At 42.8% G+C, this 13,123-nt stretch overlaps 1 protein-coding gene across 1 annotated transcript in view; it reads right to left on the bottom strand.

The window, feature by feature from the left end:
• vsnl1a (visinin-like 1a) overlaps positions 1-8,767 on the bottom strand; it is a 66,564-nt gene extending 57,797 nt beyond the window's left edge. The window contains exon 1 of the mRNA XM_023974148.2: positions 8,523-8,767. The gene's annotated coding sequence lies outside the window, so the exon portion shown is untranslated. The remainder of the gene's footprint in view (positions 1-8,522) is intronic.
• Positions 8,768-13,123: the final 4,356 nt, after the last annotated feature.

Genomic DNA, 13,123 nt, shown 5'->3' on the forward strand with positions numbered 1-13,123 from the left:
AACCTATAGGGGAGGGTCTGGGTGGGCATCTATCCGCAGTGGCGGCTCAGGTGCGGGACGCAGACCCCGCTCCACCACTGGCTCACCCCACTTTGGTGGCACCTCTGGTGCGGGGACCCTTGTCGCCGACCCCGGACTGAGGACCCTCGTAGTGGGCCCTGGACTGGGCACCCTCGTTGCGGGCCACGGACTGGGCACCCTCGTTGCGGGCCCCGGACTGGGCACCGTCGCTGGGGGCCCCGGACTGGGTACCGTCGCTGGGGGCTCCGGACTGGAGACCCTCGCTGGAGGCTCCGGACTGGGGACCATCGCTGGAGGCTTCGTGCCATTACTCCTCACAGGAGGCTTCGTGCCATGGATCATCACTGGAGGCTTCTTGCCATGGATCATCACTGGAGGCTTCTTGCCATGGATCATCACTGGAGGCTTCGTGCCATGGATCATCACTGGAGGCTTCGTGCCATGGATCATCACTGGAGTGAGGAGACGTATAGGCAGTCTGGTACGTGGAGCTGCCACAGGGCTCACCAGGCTGGAGATACATACAGGAGGCCCTGTCCTTGGCAGAGGCACCGGATACACTGGGCCATGGAGGCGCACTGGAGGTCTCGAGCTTGGAGCCTGCACAACCCGTCCTGGCTGGGTGGTTATCTCACCCTGCAAATGCGGGGCGCTGGCACAGGACGCACTGGGCTGTGCAGACGTACCGGAGACACAGTGCGCAGAGCCGGCGCAGGATATACTGGGCCGAGGAGGCGCACTGGAGGTCTAGAGAGCAGGGCTGGCACAACCCCTCCTGGCTGGATGCACACCCTAGCCCGGCTGATGCGGGGAGCTGGAATGTAGCGCACAGGGCTGAGAACGCGTACTGGAGACACCGTGCGCTCCACCGCATAACACGGTGCCTGACCAGTACGGTGCTCGCCACGGTAAGCACGGGGAGTTGGCTCAGGTCTCCAACCTGGCTCAGCCAAACTCCACGTGTGCCTCCCCAAATTTGTGGGGGGGCTGCCTCTCAGGCTTCCTTGCTAGCTGTGTTCCCTCGTAACGATGCCGCTCTGCTTTTGCTGCCTCCAGTTCCTCCCATGGACGGCGATACTCCCCAGTCTGCCTCCAGGGTCCCTTACCGTCCAGTATCTCCTCCCATGTCCATTTCTCCAGATAGCGCTGCTCCCCCTTACCACGCTGCTTGGTCCCTTGGTGGTGGGAAGTTCTGTCACGGCCGTTGAAAGAACTTGACCAAAGCGCAGCGTGGTGAGCGTACATATTCCCTTTTATTAGGCAATGACGCCGACAAAACAATAAACAATACCAAACAACCGTGAAGCTAAAGGCTAAGTGCCACAAACAAAGTTAACTTACCACCTAGACAGGTGGGAAAAARGGCTACCTAAGTATGGTTCTCAATCAGAGACAACGATAGACAGCTGTCCCTGATTGAGAACCCTACCTGGCCAAAACATAGAAATTCAAATAATAGAACATAGAATACCCACCCCAAATCACACCCTGATGGATGGATGGGGCTGTATTGTCGAAGCAAGCAGTACGTTCTGACACAAATTTAAGGGAGACCCCAATGAAGTAGACCCCAAAACAACAGCAGCAGCAGCAGCAGCACCAGACCGATCTGTCCCATTGGAGCAATGATGAGCATACATCGTCCACTACCGGGCTACTACCCATCCACTCTGAGAGGTGTGACACTTTAAAAGCTCCTCCATTCACACCCTGCGAGCACAGCAAGTCTGATAATGGGTACATTCTTTGCAATGCTCTCAAACACAGCACCGTTGCCAAGAGCCGTAGGCGGCGAACTAGGCTATCCGCTGATGATGAAACTGTACATATTTCTGAAGTACAAGTTCAGTTCAGAGCATCAGCATCAGCTATTCACAGTGAGTGACTAGATGTGACATGCAGGGATGTAGTGCTGCTGTAGCACAGGGGAGCGGCGCTCCCTCACCCTTTTCAATTTGAGAATACATGGCAGTGGCGGTCGGTGAAGTTTAAGATGAGGGAGGGCGATTCTTTTTTTGATGAGCATTGCTAGGGTTGTGGCGGTCATGACATTTTGTCAGCCGGTGATTGTCAAGCAAATAACTGCCGGTCTCACAGTAATTGACCGTTAATTAACATAAACACATTTAGCATCTACTGGCTTCCACGCATAGCCTACAAGCTACTGATGCAGACCTTTGGAACATCTACATCTTAAAAAGTCTAATAAATTCATGTAATATAGCCTACACCATCACAATAAATCCATTATTTCTTTTAGACACGTCTAAAGAAACATGATATAAAGAAAATGTAGTCTACTTCAGAAGAACAGAATAGCATACTCTGCGTTGTCCATATTTTAGGCCCTGATCTGGCTATACCATAACATATGAATGTGGGATACACTAGTTCATTTAGCAGACAATGTTTGCTTAGAATACCGTGGCATTATTTTATAGTATGAAGAATGCAATAGCTGAACAAAATAGAAAGGATATTTTCTCCAAATGATTTGAGGGAGTGAGCAAATGCGGCTATTCTGTGTTGAACGGTTAAGAAACAAGTACTCCTATTTGCTTCATTTAGAGTTATTTATGTAACTTCAGTTGTTATACAAACGTTGGGCTTCATGTTTTGATTTTTAATACATTCTAAGGCTGAGTGATGCGACTCTAATGAGCTCTGAAGTCGCATGAAAGGCATGAGCTCTGCTTAGTTTTTTTGAGCAGGCTGTACACACTTCATTAGTCTCTCATTCACAATTTGACAAGCACTTGATAATGCCTTGAATTTCCCAGCGGCATCCCCTTTGTGTGGCCCTATAAAAAAATCTATGCCTTTTGCGGCCTGGACGTTGTGCCCTTGGGCTGAATATAATCATCATAGTTCCCTTCTCTCAGCTACATGCTCCAAAGCACTTCTCACTCACATGGCACTTGGTCACCTGATCCAGTCATTCTCACAGGCTACAGGTGAAGACAGACACATCGGGACACAACTGCGCGTGTCCTTATCCAATTCCGAGGTGCATATTGAAGATATTGGAAGAACTGTCCACATTTACTTTTCGTCAGCCAACAAGATGAGTATGTCTAACGAACAGCAAAAGCACTAGCCTGTGTCAATGTACTATCCCCCAGAGTACAAATGTTGACCTATTCTACTCTGCAAGAAATAAATATTCCAAACATAGTCTGGGACAGTTGTGGGATGCGGTAGATCCCAAATTAATACAACCACTAGCATCAAAARAAGGTTTTTAAGTAATGTGGCAGACGCAACAGATCAGAACGTTTAGCTTAAAATGTTGATAAACTATTAGGCTATTTCCTCACATTATAAGCGCAGCAATGCGCACACGGCAGTAGGCTACAAGCGCGAATATTCAATTAGCAGGAAAACACCATTCTCAAAAGTGACTGCAAATGTGATTATACATGTATTGCTTTTATTATAAAGGTGCAGTTATGTTGAAAATTATATTCCACAAATTTGAAACTCAAGCGCTGTACATGTATGCCAGTTAGGCTCTACACCTGCTGTAATGTGGATTAATGTGCTTAATTGTAAGTTATTAAGTTAAGTTATTTGGCCACTTTAGTTGTGATACAAACCTTATCAAAACATATAGGCCTATGGGCTAGGCTACATTAGGTGTGCGACTATCATTTGAAAAAGTCGCAAAAAAAGCTTGCTCTGTTTCTTTCCTTAAGCTGGGAATCATTCAGAAGTGATAATATATCATTCACAAGTGATACACAAGTGATCAGACACACCCATCAGACTATTCCTGATTTAATCTTGTCTTTACATATACTAAATATTACATGTGAAATTTGTTTGGATTTAGAATGGACCATTATCATGCACCTGTCTCAAAACAGGGGCAGGGGGGAAAATACATGTCATCTATGCACTTAAATGGCAAATGGAGGACGCTATTCCCGTGGTTCCTTTTCATGCTAGCCAGGGAGGCTATACACCTGTTGTAAAGAGAAGCAATGTGCTTAAACTTAGGAAAGTTGAGAAATAAATATAGTTGGCCTAGCCTATAGAAAGCTGATGAGAACCTCCTCTTTTTAATAGAGGCCATCACTCTGTTTTCTCACACAATTGCATAGCCTATAGCAATGTTGTGCAACATGAGCTCATGGGCTCTCATGAAGTGTTTGATTTGATTTTTGATTGTATTTATATTGATGGCAGAGTGATTAGAGGGACAATAGAGCCCTGAGTACCAGGCAGTTATCAAGTTTGGTAGGCTACTAATGACCATCAGCAGCATCAGAACTTGGACAAACCTAATTACCGTGACTAAACGGTCATGTGGAATTTGACTGCCGTTTCTATTACAACATATTGAATGACTGTCATTCATATTTCATTCACGCAGCTCAATGTAACATTGATAGGCTTAGGCTACTACATGATACTCACATTTTCCCTGTACCCATCATGTGGTTGCTACAACCTAGCCTATGAATGAAAGTTTACAACGTAGATGCACAGGTCGAGAGAAATTTGAGTATTCAAGGTGACAGACAGTGACACATTCAATACCGCCTTTTACACGYTTGCCTGCATCTAGCTGATCTAGGGTGTAACATAGATCCCTCTCTGTTTGAGCTTGGTGTTTGAGTAGGCTAAACTAGTTAGCGGCATTGGCAAGCTAAGTAAGTGAAAATATTTTTATTTTTTATATAGCTAGCTCTCTCTCGCTTCTCCTTCATTTTTTAAGAAAATGTATTTGTTCAAAACTGTTCAACTATTGTCTTTCTCTCTCTTTGAGTCAACTACTCACCACATTTTATGCACTGCAGTGCTAGCTAGCTGTACCTTATGCTTTCAGTACTCGATTAATTAGTTGTTCCTTTGAACAACATGTCAGTTCATGTTGCAAGCGCTTTGATAGGTTGGAGGACGTCCTCCGGAAGTTGTCATAATTACAGTGTAAGTCTATGGAAGGKGGTGAGAACCACGAGCCTCTTAGGTTTGTATTGAAGTCAATGTATCCAGTGGAGGACAGAAACTAGCTGACCTCCAGCTTTACCATGGTGTCACCCTACAGAGTGCTGTTGAGGCTACCTTAGACCTTCATTGCATAACAGTGTGTTTTAATCAATTATTTGGTGAAATGTGAATATATTTAGTATAGTTTTATCTAAATAGTTTTCACTATTTATTTGTATGAAATTCTCTGAGGAGGATGGTCCTCCCYTTCCTCCTCTGAGGAGCCTCTGCTGATACACCCAGTCACTACAAAGATACAGATATCCTTCCTAACTCAGTTGCCGGAGAGGAAAGAAACTGCTCAGGGATTTCACCATGAGGCCAAAGTAATACTGCAAAAAATATAGCAAAAAAATGTACCTTAAGTTCTGAATAAAAATCCTTATCTTTGTGGAAGTACCATTCTACATATTTTTAAGCATGTTATGGGTATGCTTGTCATTGGCAAGGACTAGGAAGTTTTTTAGGATAAGAAAAAAACAGAATAGAGCTAAGCACAGGCAAAATCCTAGAGGGAAACGTGGTTCAGTCTGCTTTCCAAAAGACACTGGGAGAGAAATTCACCTTTCAGCAGAACAATAACCTAAAACACAAGGCCATATACACACTTGAGTTGCTAACCAAGACGACATTGAATGTTCATGAGAGGCCTAGTTACAGTTTTGACTTAAATCCGCTTGAAGATCTATGRCAAGACTTGAAAAATGGCTGTCTAGCAATGATCAGCAACAAACTTGACAGAGCATGACAAATTTAAAAAAGAAAAATTTGCAAATATTGTACAATCCATGTGTGCAGCCAAAGACAGAAAACTCTACCAGAGRTTGCTAAAACGTCTTTCCTCAAAACATTTTGTGATGGACTTGGGGCTCATGTACACACACTTGAACTCGCTCTCCTGCCCCGGTGCTTATTGCGTATGCAGACAAACTGATCCACCGCATGAACCTCATCATCACTCCAACGAGATCTAGGATCCAAATTCACAGTGTGTCTGCCTTGATGTTCATAAATCACTTGGTTARGGTGCTSTCCTTTCAGCACCAYGATTCGAAGTGCGCTCAAATTGCTTAAAATAACCCTCATCAAGATCTGCTGCCTACACCTAATAGTCATACTCATCACTTATTATTATCATTATTACAAATACAAGATTATCACTTCTCACAATGGTGCTTGTTTAGTAAAGTTAGATCAAAGCTGAATCAATGTCTTGCAAGATCACATAATGATTAATTTGTATTTTACATAACAGAACCAAATAATAGCATATAGTACATAGCATAGTAGGCCTATAATATGTTACACCAAAAACACCTCCTCAGCAGGGCCGATCCATGCTGTTCTGCCGTCCTAGTTGGTTCTGAATGAAAGTTGAAAATAAGTCATTTCTAAACCTCTATGTTTGGACCAAATCAAGGCTGGTCCAGACCGGACAAAATCTGAACCAAACATAGAAGTCTATGATTGGTTCAAATTTGGTCCGGGTCGGACCAAAAATCAATGTCCGTGGACGTTGAAATCAAGGCCTGTCTGGACCGCACCAAATCTGAACCAAACATGACATACAGTTACAGTCAAAGGTTTGGACACACCTACTCATTGAAGGGTTTTTTGTACTGTTTTCTACATTGTAGAATAATGTAGAAGTCATCAACACTATGAAATAACACCTAAAGGCAAAGGGCTGCTACTTTGAAGAATATAAAATATATTTTGAAATACTGTATAAATCTAAAATACACTTTTTTGGTTCCGTCATTATTCCATATACTGTATGTTATTTAATAGTTTTGATGTCTTCACTATTATTCTACAATGTGGAAAATAGCAAAAAAAATAAAGAAAAACCCTTGAATGAGTAGGTGTGTCCAAACTTTTGACTGGTACTGTATATGATTGGTTCAGAGATGGTCCGAACCAGACCAAATACCAATGTCAGTGGATGTGGAAACCGAGGTTCAGTCTGTACTGCACCAAAAAATGAAGTCCAAAAGGCGTTGCCGTCAGTCCGAGCTTACAGAGGTGTAGCCTACGGTGTTGCCTGAAATTTTACCTAACCTCGYTTAGGGCCACCAAAAGGCTAGAGGCGGCCGCTGGAGGGAGGAGAAAAKAAGTTTCAAACTGAACTTTCCAACCTGGAAGGAATCTAACAAACGTATTAGCCAATGCTTTAACTTCATCGTGACATGTTCCAGTTYATCAAATAATTCCCTGAAATCATTGACTGAATCTACTGCTGTAGATTTAGTCGTGTTATTACAAAAGACCCAGATAGACCTCATGTGGCAGAGTTGCACTATCTGCAGGTCACTGCAGAGAGAGAAGCATGTTGACTTATTAAAACCTMTTGTCAGTACACTGGGGCAGTACCRAATTGCATATAGTAGGTTTCTAAGGATCTGGGGCAGCCTATTAGTAAAGAATAGTCATTGGCTGATTCTCTTACAGTATATGAACRAGCAGACCTCTCTCTGTACATTGGCCAGGCACATTATGTAACAGCATGTCCCTTTTCCATAATTTTCCAATAGGGAATGACCTTGAGTTAAAACCCAKGACAATATCAATAGCCATATATACATGAATAAATGCTTAGTAGCTGTACTATAGGCCTACATAAAATCACTATCTATGACATGTGTCACATGCACTGCAGGTCTTGCAATCATGACCTCTTAGCACCACCACAAACAAGAGCRTGGCTTCAAGAAAATATATCCGTTTCAGATGTTTAAACAACATAATATGATATAAACACATTGTACAAAAAAATATCTCAATTTTAAAAACCGTTTTTCAATGTTTTGGATTGTTTCTATCGTTATTTCACCACACATGCTTTGTYTCTAAACTATTATCATCGGCCAAATGGTTCCCTGCGTGCAGCCCAGCAAGCGCAAGCGCATACCGACCTGCCAGTCGCAGGGCAGCATCTCCTCAACACATCAGAACCACAGTGGAGGAAAGCTGAGAGGAAAATGCCATATTACAGCTGCATTTAAAAATGTAATATATGGCATTTGAGAAATGAATGAAAAGTACACCACACACACCTTTTACTGGATACTATTGACATGTAGCCTTTTTCTTGTTGGACTCCTGATACTTTTGTTTTTGAAATATCCACCAGTGGACTAAGCTAACCCACTCCCTCCCCATACAGTAYCAGGCTATTTGTTTGGGTCACAAAGTGCCCTAACTGACGTAATTGTTTTCTATAGCCTAAATGACAAAATTAGGATTTGTAGTCGTACTGATGATCCATTATGATTTAGCATCTTCAGAAGATGGGGCATGCTTCCCCGATGTTAATGCTGCAAAGGTCTTTATTTATTTCCAACTTTTTTAAAGACAACTAACCTAACTGTTAAATACATTATACTGTACTGCATACTATGCAGTTGTATCTAGCAATGAATGACGTATCTATACAAATCATAATGGAATAGAGGAAGGGTTTCCCTAATGCATTTGACTATTATCCACAATAAAGAAAACATATTTACCTTGAAAGAGTGCGAAGTTAATGGGGCTTTGCGCTCTTCTTCAGAGTGGGTTATGTGCGGACAGAGACGCTATCAGTCAAACGTTTACTTTTCTGTCGACCCCTGTGGCAAGGTTTTCTTGGGAAGAAATGAGCCTAGTCGAAATTCACTGATGCAGTTCCGAGGATGCTACAAGCCAGCAGGACCGTCTACACACACTAATACACTCGCTGAGGATACAATGAAGTGCAGCGTCAGAGCGTGTGCATCACGACTCTCTCTTTCCCTCTCTTTCTTTCTCTCTCTCTTTCCCTCTCTTTCTCTCTCTCTCTCTCTTTCTCTCTCTCTCTCTCTCTCTCTCTCAGAGTGGTTGATGCATGCAAAAGACTACTGTTTTGGTGGGGTGCTTTTTGAGTTTGCGCAAGATGAGGAAAGAAACAAGCCTTCTGCTGCACCTATGTTATGCAGAACTATGAAGTAGAATGAGCARGTGGATTTTGATGTSGATTAAATGTGCAGTCTCACGAGGGTCATTGTCAACAGATATAGGCTATGCTGTGAAAATAAAATGCCTACGGCATGCAATCAATCTGCTAACATATAGTGATTATATCTGCCAGCAATTGCTATCCAACCAGTCCTACTTTCAACAGAAACAACAGCAATTGATTTGAAAGGGAAAGTGGGATACCTAGTCAGTTGTACAACTGAATGCCTTCAACTGAAATGTGTCTTCTGCATTTAACCTAACTCCTCTGAATCAGAGAGGTGCRGGAAGCTGCCTTAATCGACATCCACGTCTTCGGCGCCTGGGGAACAGTGGGTTAACTGCCTTGCTCAGGGGCAGAACGACAGATTTTTACCTTGGAACAAGTGATGATGTAACTAAGCATTTCTTTATGCTTTTCTTTTTTAAAGGCTACCAACATTTGGGCTGCTTATCTATCCTATTCTCATAGCATATCTGGTGTAACCAAGGGCCTAGTTTCACTCACCGTTGCTTGAATGAGGAAAAATGTAGCCAGATTGGAGAAGTGATAGAAAATGCAAATGTTTGTGATAGAGAAGGAAACGGCCCAAGTTAACAAGGAGTACTTCATGCATAATGACAGCTCTGCCACAGCTGAGACAGTAGTTGAATCCGTAGATGGCAGCAGCATCAGCACTACACAAACAGTGTTCAGTAACTATTTGTAGGCCTATTTGGTGAAGCTAGCTGAAGTTAGCTTGCTAGGCTAGCTAGTACTTTCTCAATGTTGTCTGAGAAGCCAAGTGACCTTGCTAGCGAATCTGTCTAAAACGGCTCATAAATGTGGCACCATCCCAGCTAACAACAAACATTCCCACAATTTTTGAGAACACTCCCTTAAGAGGTTTAATAGGAATGTTCCCGTGATGTGCAAGAAATGTTTCCAAGAGACCATTTCCTTAATGTCAAATAGAACTTACCCAGAACATGGTAACCATGTTCCCAGAACTAACGATATTATTGTCCTAGACACGTTTCATGGGAACGTTGCAAGAACATTAATGTGTCCAGTTTTCTGTGGCGTGGAGAATATTCCAGCAACGTCCCACCAAACATACACAGAACAATTGATGTTACTATCAATGTTCCTGAACAGATTTCACTCGGTTTCCCAAACTAAACACTGGGTAGCTGCAGGAATAAGGTTGGAGAGCCCATGGCATACAGAGTTTGGGTGGAACATCACCTGTCGGGCAGCGAGAGCATGCTCCTTAAACAGTGTTTTATGAGAGAAGTGAAATAAGTGTTGTTATATTTATTTCTCAGCTGCTCATAAACCCGACGTAGCCTACAATAGAAGTTCAATGTCTTACCTGTGTYGAAATGTTTTCCAAACACATAGCTTTGTCTAGCCTACTTGGGCACCGCGTCCCAACATTTCCCACTCTCCCACAACAAATAGYCTGAAGCCACAGGGCTGTTCTCGCAGGCTCTAATTCCCTATGTGGGAGSATTGCGAACCATAAGTCAGGATTTTAAACCTGGCTACATGTACATTGAATAACACAGCAGCTTTTTGGCATGTTTTGTTATTTTGGTRTAACAAAAACTCTACGACGAAGTTGCCTCTTTTTTACAATGGGGGTGAATAGGAAAGAATGTTGTTTTTCCACAATTTGTGGGCGTGGTCGAGGGCAATTTATTATTATTATTACGTGAATATTGACTGGGACTATGTTCTGAGTAAGTTCTGTCTGACATCAAGGGAATGGTCTCTTGGAAACAGTCTTTGCACATCRCTGGAACATTCCTATGAAAACACTAGGTAATGACATAAAGAGACTCTTAAGGGAACGTTCTCTAAATTTGTGTGAACGTTTGTTGTTAGCTGGGTATATCTTTGGTTCTATACTATTAGCTATCTCCTAGCAACACTGGACAAAAATATATATTCTACATGCAACAATTTCAAAGATTTTACTGAGTTACAGTTCATATAAAGAAATTAGTCAATTGAAATAAATTCATTAGGCCCTAATCTATGGATTTCACATGACTGAGAATACAGATATGTATCTGTTGTCTACTGAACTTTTGGCATACTAACTATGTATATCCATACTATGAACAATAAGCATAATATATACTCAATTTACATCACAAATAGTAYGGTTAGTGCGTTTAGTATGAGTATTCAAACACAGCCTATATGTATATCATCAACGATATTAAAATAAGAAGCTACAAAATATTCCCTTTGCTTTTAAATCATTAAATCATGTGAAATGCATCTTTGATATGCCAAACACTCTTTATAGACAACATGTCTTATTCAATGTGTGTTCTCAGAATAAAAACATGGGTTGACAGTAAATCTGTCTTCGCTTTAGGTTTAGTGGATGATAAAGGAATGGATAAACACACACAAGATAGCTGTTTTCCTTTTGAGGGAGATGATGCTCCTTTGTCTCCTAAATGACCACGGACAGATTGCACAATAACAAACAAACACAGTGGCAAACCCCATTTCGACTTCGCACAACTGTTGAGTTTCCGGAGCATTGCCGGTTTCACGTCACTTCAGAATAGACCTTTTCTTCAGGACGATAAAACATATGGAGTTGAATTTGTCAAACACACAGATATGTCAAATACACATTGACAGGATTTCATTGTGAAGAAATGGGAACAAGGGAGAGTAAAGCTCTCAGAGATAATCAGGCAAGTGCAGGATTGTGTGTAGTCAGTCCTTACATTACAGAAGTAGACGCTCAAGGCCTACGTCAAGGGGAAGATGAGAGCAGCATCCATTTAGTCAAACAGGCACGTCTTCCTACAGCGTTCACCCTAGAGATGAAGCAGGGTGTGCGTCAGAAAAGTCTCACACTTCTGATGACACATCAACTGATACATCCTCAAGTCATGGTTTCAATCAGTCTGGGAAATCACTTGAATGGACTCTCACCGGTACTAGTCCCTCAGCAGATAAAGCAGCAGTGACAGAACAAAATGGTGACAGCCACAACCCAGTAACCGACCACAGCTCAAGTGTGAGTGATGGCTCTGAAGAACCTGATTACACCTGTGAAAGCCTGCCTCTGAATTCAGCCATTTACAGCATAGCTTCAGTATAGTCTCTGCTGAAGGTGAAAACAATCATCAGATTCAGAATGAGGAAGAACATGGATTTAATCAAAGTATCAGCAATGAGAAAGATGCCGGGAATTACTCATTACCCAGTGATTACAGAGACGTCTTTACAGGAGGGGGGGATGAGGGAAATGTAGCCAGATTGGAGAAGTGATAGAAAATGCAAATGTTTGTGATAGAGAAGGAAACGCCCAAGTTAACAAGGAGGACTTCATGCATAATGASAGCTCTGCCACAGCTGAGACAGTAGTTGAATATGTAGATGGCTCCGTCGTCACTTGTTATGCGGTATTAGACAGTACTATGTTGAGTGATGGGGCTGCGATCAATATGCTTCTGAAGCACAATGATCTCTGTGAAGSGATGTGGGGGCACGCTGTTGGCACGGTGACAGCTGAAACTTTGTGTGAACTGGGTGATTATTACAACACAACACAGAAACTGCCAGTGTCAACTGTCCTCAGTCAAGAGCCAGCTGATGTTGATCGCAACGAGTTTAGCCGAACATGCAGTTTGCTGTGACGTTGACAGAGTGTCATTAGAAACCTCTGATAGGACTGCAGATATTGGATCATCTCAACCAGTTGAAGAAAGTACGTCTCCTCTCCACCCACCATAAGCTAAATATTTCCCCTTGAGGCCCGCGGAATATGTCAGGAATGCTACGTTGGAGCTCGTCATTGTGATGCTCAACATGGAACCTAATGTGAACATGGAACCTAATCAAATGTGAATATGAGGACACCTGTCAGTTATCGGTGGAACAGCTAGGGGGATCCATTATTGAGAGACACCTCTCAGCAGCACTCCTGGCCCTGAAGAGAGTTCTGATGCTGAAGAGGGAAGTGAAACTAGTTCTGACACAGCAAAACACATGTGTGAGGAATGGGACCCGGCTGGCCAGGTTCCTACCAATCAAGACTACCTAAAGACACATGAGACTGTTCTTTTTCCATCTGAGTGCGCAGTTCTGGATGGAATAACGGTGGAAAATAGTGACAAT

Source organism: Salvelinus sp. IW2-2015, linkage group LG28, assembly GCF_002910315.2.
Source record: "Salvelinus sp. IW2-2015 linkage group LG28, ASM291031v2, whole genome shotgun sequence".
Lineage (NCBI taxonomy): Eukaryota > Metazoa > Chordata > Actinopteri > Salmoniformes > Salmonidae > Salvelinus > Salvelinus sp. IW2-2015.